The 9339-nt window shown below is 35.5% G+C and overlaps 1 long non-coding RNA gene across 1 annotated transcript in view; it reads right to left on the bottom strand.

The window, feature by feature from the left end:
* Nucleotides 1–1750: 1750 nt before the first annotated feature.
* Nucleotides 1751–9339, bottom strand: part of LOC120599861 (uncharacterized) — a 32268-nt gene continuing 24679 nt past the window's right edge. The window contains exon 3 of the long non-coding RNA XR_005652018.1: nucleotides 1751–2056. This is a non-coding gene — a long non-coding RNA (uncharacterized LOC120599861). The remainder of the gene's footprint in view (nucleotides 2057–9339) is intronic.

The raw sequence follows: 9339 nt of genomic DNA, 5'->3' as shown, positions 1-9339 counted from the left end.
TTAAAGAGCCCTATCAAGTGGAGATGCTGGTTGAGAGAAAAGGGAAGATTAATGGGCAGTAGAGGAAGGAAATCATTAATACTCACTGTGGCCTTCTGATTAGATGAAGAAAACAGGACTATAGCATCAATCTACACCATTTTTCTTACTGTGCTATATGCATTTGCATATATTAACTAATTTTATTCTATCTTCCCAAGTATTTTTCAGGTATGTAGATAACCATTAAAATTATATGGTGTCATGGTTATTATTAAATTATCAATTAGAATATACAGAAAGGGTTGTGATGCAAAAAGAGGAGCAATGGTCATTATGGAGACATCATGAATTTAGAGCTGGACAAAGTAAATGATAAGAACTTTTGGTTCATACTTTGTCTTAGTCTGTTCTGGCTACTATAACAAATTACCATTAACATGGGTAGCTTATAAACAAAAATTTATTTCTTACAGTTCTGGAGGCTAGAAAGTCTAAGCTCGAGGCACCTGCAAATTTGGTATATGGTGAGAGCCAGCTTCCTCAGAAAGGGATGTTTTCTCACTGTGTCCTCACAGGATGGAAGGGGCGAGGGAGCTCTTTTGGGACTCTTTTATAAGGGCTCTGCCTTCTTGATGTAATTACCTCCCAAAGGCCCCACATCCTAATACCATTGTCTTGGGTTTTAAAATTTGAACATTTGAATTTGGGGGGGAGGCAGGGACACAAACATTGTCCATTGCATACCTTTTGTAGAGATAGTGCAGTTTTGATTGTATAATGAACAACTTAATTGTATCACGTAAAAATGTGGTATTATGCAGGGGTTTGGGAACTTGAGAAAGCTATTTAATCTTTCTTTGCCTCAGTTTTCTTACTTGTAGAATGAGAAGGATATAGTACTTATACCATAGGATTTAGTGAGGATTAAATGACTAAATACATATGAAATGCTTAGAAGAATACCTAGCACAAAGTAAGAGCTATGTAATGTTAGATAAAATAGAGTATTGGAAGAATACTGTATGCTAGTGTTAGGTAGCTGAAGGAGTGAACCATGGTGGTCATTTGTCATTGTGTTTTGGTCACTCAGCATCTAAACTTGCCTTCCTATGTTTGGAGAATCCTCCACTATAGGAGGCAAAGCTAACTTCTCACTTATATAAGCTGAAAATTCCAGGTACATTACTTGCTTTCCAAGCCTCAGTGTAGCCAGGACTTGGGCACATAACTTAGACTTTGCTAACCAAACGACCCTCACAAAAGAAACAGTAGAAATTATATTGGTAGAAGCAGTGATGGCAGTTTCTAGAGGCCTAGAGGCAGTGAGTACTTCTCAGAGCAACATCCTACTGCATTGCCTGACCTGAAGGGAGGAGAAGGGAATGTAGTTAGAGTGGCTTATGCTATCCCTCAGTGATACACGCTATGCTGTCTGGCCCCTTTTGCACCAGCAGTGATGTCTTCACTCAACCAACTCTGCAGTGTGATTAATGGCATTTTTGTTCACTGTGCAGTATACAAGTCCAGTTTTTAGGTTCCTCTAGAGACATTGAACAAATAATACTTGTATTTTTATTATCTCTTAATAAAAAAGTTTTATTTAGACAAAAGTGAATTTTGTTACTTACAATTCATATCATGAACCTATATTTCAGTTGTTCAACAATATTTTAGAATTAAAAATGAACTTTGCATTTGAGCAAATATGATTGAAAAAAAACACGTTTGAGAAGACACCTTTATTGACTTACAAAGTTTTATTTCTCATGTTTGAAAATATTTGGATTTGATTCATTACTGACTAAATATACACCCAATAAATAAATTTGTGATGTTCTTAACTACATTCTTAAGATATATTAATTTTATAAAATTATTTTCAGAATCATAGTGTGAAGTTCCAGAAGATGTTTCGGAATGTATTTAAGTCTTGTTAATGCCAAGATTTTCATAGTTGTGTTTATAAATTTAGCTCTTATTCCAAATGTATCTTAATAAATAAAATATTCTCCATGGTCTAACTGGTCTTCTTTTATTTTATTCCATAGTGAAATCATGTCCAGAAACTGGGACTCTGAAAGAAAGAGAACATAATGAGATAAGTAAAGGGTTATTTTGGTCTTATTGTAGAGTCTAGAAGAAAGAGAATATTACTGAGACAGAAACATCAGAGCAACAGAAAATTGTTGGTTAATTAATATTTTCATCTTTAAATGTCTTTTCTCTTCAGTTTTGCCACATGTAAAACTCTCCCATTAAAATTTTACTAAAATGTTAATACCTCTTACTGTGAAAATCTATTTTAAACTGTCCTTAATGATTCTAATATGAGAGCTCTTAATATATTTTGAAGCAATTTAAGTCAAGGACAGCTGCAAAGGATAAACTTAACTTACTTAAAAAATTTCCTTTTATTTATTTAACTATTTTAATTAACATTTGACTTTTAGGTGCTTGAAAAACAAGAGAAAACTAAATAGTTATTCTTATCAATGCTATTTAATTTTCCACTTTCCACTAATGACCTTTTATATAAGGTAAATTTATGAAAGTTTATGAGGATGTAGTTTTTCAAGGATAAAATATTATATTAACCTTAATTTTGAAAAAAAAAGCACATTTTTGCAGAAGGAAAATATGTAAGCATGTGAATTATTTTTCTTTGGTTATAACTAGCAATTTATTTCTGAGGGATTTGTGTTGCTGTGGGAGTACTCAGTGCACCTACATTCATCTATTTTTAGTGCTTACACATGGTCATAGACTGCACTATATATGGAAACTATGCTTCTGCATTCTTATTTTGCCAAAATATAGTGTTTAGTGACTTGTTTTTCATCAGTGCAATATAAGGGCCTTTTTCATGTGGAAATACGAATCCCTCTGCCCTCTTTCTTTTAGCTATGCTCCAGTTTTAAAGTCTGTAAAATCCACATTTACTATATTCTCTAGTAAAAATAACATAATGGCAAGAAAAAAATATAATTGCACATCATTTGTTTTAATACTATCATCACAATAAGAGTTTAATTTGTCATTGTTTGATATTTAGTAGCAAAATAAATGTAGCTCACTTTGACACTGCCTTGATTGCAGATATTCTAATGAATAGTTCTATGATTGATTGGCTAGATGACATCAGCACAATTATAGGCCTGTACAAGCATTAAATAGCCAAATTGTTGGGGGGAGAAACATACCAAAGCCTGGAGTAGAATATAGATGGAGTTGGAATATAAGCAGGGTGCAAGTAGAATAGAACCCTTCTTTATGGAAATGTGCTTGGAACAATTTTACAGGAAGCAGTGCTGTTAGGCACTATTATATAGCTGAAGGAACAATTTTATCCTTTGAAACAACAACAAATTGCCCCAGGATCACATCTTCTTAGTTTCAGTTTTCAAGAGAGGTTTTTCCCAACAAAATCATCAATTCCATAACCCAATTATTTTTTTTCTGATATGATAAATTAAAAATCAATGTGTTGACAATCACAACCATTTCAAAACAAACAAAAATCCAAAAACATGGGTTATGTGTTTCTAACTGCATTAAATAAAACTTGATTTCACCAGTGAATTATGCTTTTCTTCATTCGTTATTCGGAATTTTAACTTGAAGAAAATTTTAGTGTTCCATTCTCAGGCTCGCTCTCTCTCTCTCTCTCTCTCCCTTTCTACACAATTAGTTAAAATCAAACTAATTTATTTGGGTCAAAGCTTTCTTAGACATTTTTGAAGCTCTTCCAAGATTATGCGTAAATGTTCCTGTCTTAGCTTGGATACACAACAGCTGGAGCTATGGAATGGTGAAGCTACACTGAAGACTAGGTCATCATTTCCATAATTCCAACTCCTAATGGGTTTATAGTGCAGCTGTGATCGAGCACAGTATGTGCTGATTTACGTCTTCACTTGACACAGACATTTCATGAAAATAAAACACTGATACATGTATTATAAGGTAGTCTCTGATGCAAAAGATTACTCTTCTATAAAAAATGAATTCCACTCTTTGAAAGGCTAGATATAACTCATACTATAAATTACATATCTTAAATCATTATGTGAAAGATCCATAAGAGCACAATAATGCTATTGAATTATTTTTTAATCTCTCAGAGAATGGAACTACATGTTTTAAGTTGGAAATATTGGAGACAATACAGTTGGGACTGAGTATTGAGAAATAGCACTAACATCCCTACTTACATTTTTTTATTATTTTTTAAAATTAATTAATTTATTTTTATGGTGATATTGGTTAATGAAATCCAATAAGTTTCAGCTGTACACTTTAACAGTAAGGCATAGATATATTTACACTGTGTGGTCACCTCTCATACTTAGATTTTTTTCTGTCACCACAAATTTGACCCACTTTACCCCATCTACCTCTGCACTACCACCACTCCCTACCCTCTGGTAACCACTAGTCTATTGTCCATGTCTATGAGTCTCTGTTTGTTTGTCCTGTTCATTTATCGTTTTTAGGTTTATATCTGACATATAAGTCATATCATGTGATTTTCAACTTTTTCTGTCTGGCTTATTTCGCTTAACATGATTATCTCGAGGTCCATCCATGTTGTCGCAAATGGCAGTATTTCATCTCTTCTTATGGCTGAGTAATATTCCATTGTATATATGGACCACAGCTTCTTTAGCCAATCATCTATCGTAGGACACTTTGGTTGCTTCCATGTCTTGGCCACCATGAATAATGCTGCTATGAACATTGGTGTGCAAATATCTTTTCAAATATGGGTTTCCAAGACTTTGGGGTAAATCCCCAGTAGAGAGATTGTTGGATCATATGGTAGATAAATTCTTAGTTTTTTGAAGAACCTCTATACTGTTTTCCATAGTGGCTGTACCAATTTGCAGTCCCACCAGCAGTGTACGAGGGTTCTTTTGCTCCACATCCTCCCTAACATTCGTTATTACTTGTCCTGTTGATTATAGCTATTCTAACAGGTGTGAGATGGTATCTCATTGTGGTTTTGATTTGCATTTCCCTAATACCTAGTGAGGTTGAATATCTATCTATCTATCTATCTATCTATCTATCTATCTATCTATCTATCTATCTATCTATCTATCTATTTGTTAATTAGTTTCACGTATACATACATTGGTTAGACATCTATATAGTTCGTAAAATGATTCCCCCAGTTACTCCCTCTCTCCTCTGACTTTCTACCTAGCCAACATATTAATATTAACTGTATTTCCTATGCCATGCTCCCCGTCACTGTGATCATCCATCAGTTACTAATTTGTACTTCTTTAACATTTCACTCCATCTCCCAGCCCCCAAACCCCCTCCACTCTGTCTGTCACCAAGTTGTCCACTATATTTGTAAAACTGTTTCGATTAGTTTGTTCTTTTTATTCCTTAGATTCCGCATATAAATAAAATCATATAGTGTTTATCTTTCTCTGTCTGACTTAAATACCTTCTAGGTCCATCAAAGCAATATCTTTTTCCATCCCTTCCTTTTAGTCTCTGTGTGTCTTTTAATCTGAAGTGAGTATTTTGTATTTTTTCTTCTTAAAGCAGTCTCTCTAATATGAACAGACACTTCTACCTAGAAGAAATACAAATGGCCAACAAATATTTGTAAAGAAGCTCAACACTGCTAGCTATTAGGGAAATGTAAATCAAACCACAATGAGATACCATCTCATATCTGTTAGAATAGTTATGAACAAAAGGGCAAGTAATAACAAATGTTGGGGAGGATGGGGAGAAAAAGGAAACCTCATGCACTGCTGTTGGGACTGCAAATTGGCACAGCCACTATGTCAAACAGTATGGAGTTTCCTCAGAAAACTAAGAATTGATCTACCATATGATTCAGCAATCTCTCTACTGGATATTTACCTCAAAGACTTGAAAACTCATATCCATAAAGATATTTGCACACCAATGTTCATAGCAGCATTATTCATGGTGGCCAAGACATGGAAGCAACTGAACTGTCCTACGATAGATGATTGGCTAAAGAAACTGTGGTCCATATATACAATGGAATATTACTCAGCCATAAGAAGAGATGAAATACTGCCATTTGCGACAACATGGATGGACCTCGAGATAATCATGCTAAGCGAAAAAAGCCAGACAGAAAAAGTTGAAAATCACATGATATCACTTATATGTGGGATATAAACCTAAAAGCAACAAATAAACAGGACAAACAAACAGAGACTTATGGACATGGATTATAGACTAGTGGTTAACAGAGGGTTGAGAGTGGTGATGGGGGGAGGTAGACGAGGTAAAGGGGGTCAAATATGCTGTGACAGAAAAAAATCTAAGTATGGGAGGTGACCACACAGTGTAAATATATATATGCCTTACTGTTAAAGTGTACAGCTGAAACTTATTGGATTTCATTAACCAATGTCACTGTAAAAGAAGTAAATTAATTATTTTATTTTATTTTTTTTTAAAGAAGTCCTTCCAACATTTCCTGTAATACTGGCTGGGTGATGATAAATACTTTAGCTTATTTTTGTCTGTGAAATTCTTTATCTGTCCTTCAATTCTAAGTGATTAGCTTTGCTGGATAAATTATTCTTAGTTGTATATCTTGGGTCTTCATCCTGCCAAATATTTTTTGCCAAGCCCTTCTGTCCTGCATAGTTTCTTTTGAGAAATCAGCTGCCAGTCTTATGGGTGTTGCCTTATAAGTATTTTTTTTTTCTCTTGCTGCTTTTAATATTCTTTCTTTGTATATAACCTTTGGCATTTTAATTATGATGTGTCTTGGTGTGGGCCTCTTTGGATCCCTGAGTTTTGGAATTTTCTGAGCTTTCTGGGGTTTTATGTCCATTTCCTTCACCAGTTTAAGAAAGTTTTCCATCATTAGTTCTTCAAACAGCTGTTTAACATCTTGAATTTCTTCAGTTATACCAATTAGACAGATATTTGGACCTTTAATAGTGTCCCATATGCTCCTTAAATTATTTTCATAGTCTTGGAATCTTATGTCTTGCCATTCTGATTGCATGTTCTTGGCTTTCCCATCTTCTAGGTAGGGCATTTGACCTTTTTCTTTATCCACTTTGCTTATTTCTTTGTTTATTCCATTTAATATACTTCCCATCTCAGATAATGTGTTCTTCATTTATGACTGGCTCCCTTTTATAATTTCCTTTTCAATTTTTATGTTCTTTATCTCTTTGCTGAATTTATCTACACTTCCCAAAAGTTCATTGAGCATCTTCATAACCAGTGTTTTGAACTCTGCACCTGTTAGATTGCTTGACTCCATTGTATCTGGATCTCTGTTCTGTTCTCTCGTATGGTTTCTGCTTCTTTGTCTTCCCATTTTGGATAACTTTCCTCGTCTGTTTTTACATACTAAGCAAAGTTCCTAAGTCTCCCGGTCTTATTACTGTGGACTTGTGAAGTAGGTGTCCAGTGGCACAGTCCTGAGAGGGGTTCAGCTACAGTCCAAATTTAGCACAAACCTCTACTCCTCGGGGCCACCTGTTAAGATTCAGCAAACAATCCACAGATGCTCTACAGTTGCCTCAAAAGGCCATACCAGAAACCGAGGCCAGCTGCCTCCAGGTGAGTCTAGGTACTGCTCAGCAAGAAGCACTTGACTGGCTGAGGATATACCTGGATGTGGCTTGGATAGGGCCGGGAGTTGGGGGAGGCAGGGTTTCAGGGAATCTTCTGGGCGGAGCGGCCTGTGTTACCCAGTTTGATGACATCATGGCAGTGCTGTGTCCAGCTACTGTTATGAGGGTTCAACAGGGAACAATGGATACCGCCCCACTTCTGTACAGAGTGAATCTTGTGTCGGCTCTCACTCTGACAATGTCTCCCAGTGAGTCCTTGGAGCCCCCTGTGCACACCTGAATTGGCACTGGTGCTCAGAGCGAGCAAGTCCCTCACCAAGAAAATCTGCTCGTGGATGTGACCCCTTTAAGAGACTTCTGCCGCTGCTTCTGTCGCTGCTGCTGCCGCTGCTGCCACAGCCTCCATCTCACTCTGCCGCTTGAGATTGGGCAGTGTCCTGTACTCACCCTGTCCTACCTTCTGCCAATGCTCAGTGATTTATTGGATTTCTCCCTAGTTTATGGCTAGATCCCAGGAGATTTTTCCTTGCTGCTGTTCCTTGTTTCTATCACAATTTTGATTTGGTCACCAGAGAGATGAACTGAGCTTCTATCATCTACACAATTTTTTTCCTCACCCTCTTTTCATATATTTGTTGGTCATTTGTATGTGTTCTAGGGTAAGTGTTCAGGTCCTCTGCCCATATTTTGATTAGATTTTGTTGTTGTCGTTGTTGTTATTGAGTTGTATGAGTTATTTGTATATTTTGGATATTAGGCCCTTATTGGAGGTGTTGCTCGCAAATATGTTTTCCCATTCAGATGATTGTCTCTTTACCTTGTTGATGATTTTTTTTTTTTTTTTTTTTTGCTGATCAGAAGCTTCTTAGTTTGATGTGGTCCCACTCATTTATTTTCGTGTTTACTTTCCTTGCCTTTGAGGTCAAATTCATAAATTCAGCTTTAAGCCCAACGTCCTTGAGTTTAGTTCCTATGTTTTCTTCTATGCATTTCAGGTCTTATATTCAGATGCTTAATCCATTTTTAGTTAATTTTTGTGTGTGGTGATAGACAACAGTCTATTTTCATTCTTTTGCAGGTGGCTCTCCAGTTTTCCCAGCACCATTTATTGAAGAGGCATTCCTTTCTCCACTGTATGTTTTTGACTCTTTTGTCAAAAATTATTTGCCAATATAAATATGGGTTTATCTGGACTCTCGGTTCTGTTCCGCTAGACCATGTGTCTGTTTTTCTCCCAATACCATGCCATTTTGATTGTTGTCGCTTTGTAGTACAATTTGAAATTGGGCAGAGTGATGCCTCCTGGCTTGTTCTTTTTTCTCAGGATGACGTTGGCAATTCAGGATCTTTTGTGCTTCCATAAAAATCTGATGATTTTTTGTTTTATTTCTTTAAAAAGTGCCAAGGGGATTTTGATAGGGATTGCATTATATCTGCACAATGCTTTAGGTAATATGGTCATTTTAGCTATGATGATTCTTCCAATCCAAGAATATGGAATATCTTTCATTTCTTTGTATCTTCTTCGACTTCTTTTAATAGAGTGTTATAGTTTTCATTATATAGGTCTTTCACATGTTTCATTAAATTTATTCTTAGGTATTTTATTCTTTTTGTTACAATTGCAAAATGAATTATTATTTCCACTTCTTTTTCTTACAATTCACTATTAAGAATTTGTGATTTTTCCTTTTTTCTTTTTGCAGTTGATCTCTAGTTCCAAAGCATTATGATAAGAGAATATGGTTGGTATGATTTC

Source organism: Pteropus medius, unplaced genomic scaffold (assembly GCF_902729225.1).
Source record: "Pteropus medius unplaced genomic scaffold, Ma_sr-lr_union100, whole genome shotgun sequence".
Lineage (NCBI taxonomy): Eukaryota > Metazoa > Chordata > Mammalia > Chiroptera > Pteropodidae > Pteropus > Pteropus medius.
Note: the sequence above shows the minus strand (reverse complement) of the source record. Positions and strands in the feature narration are given on the sequence as shown.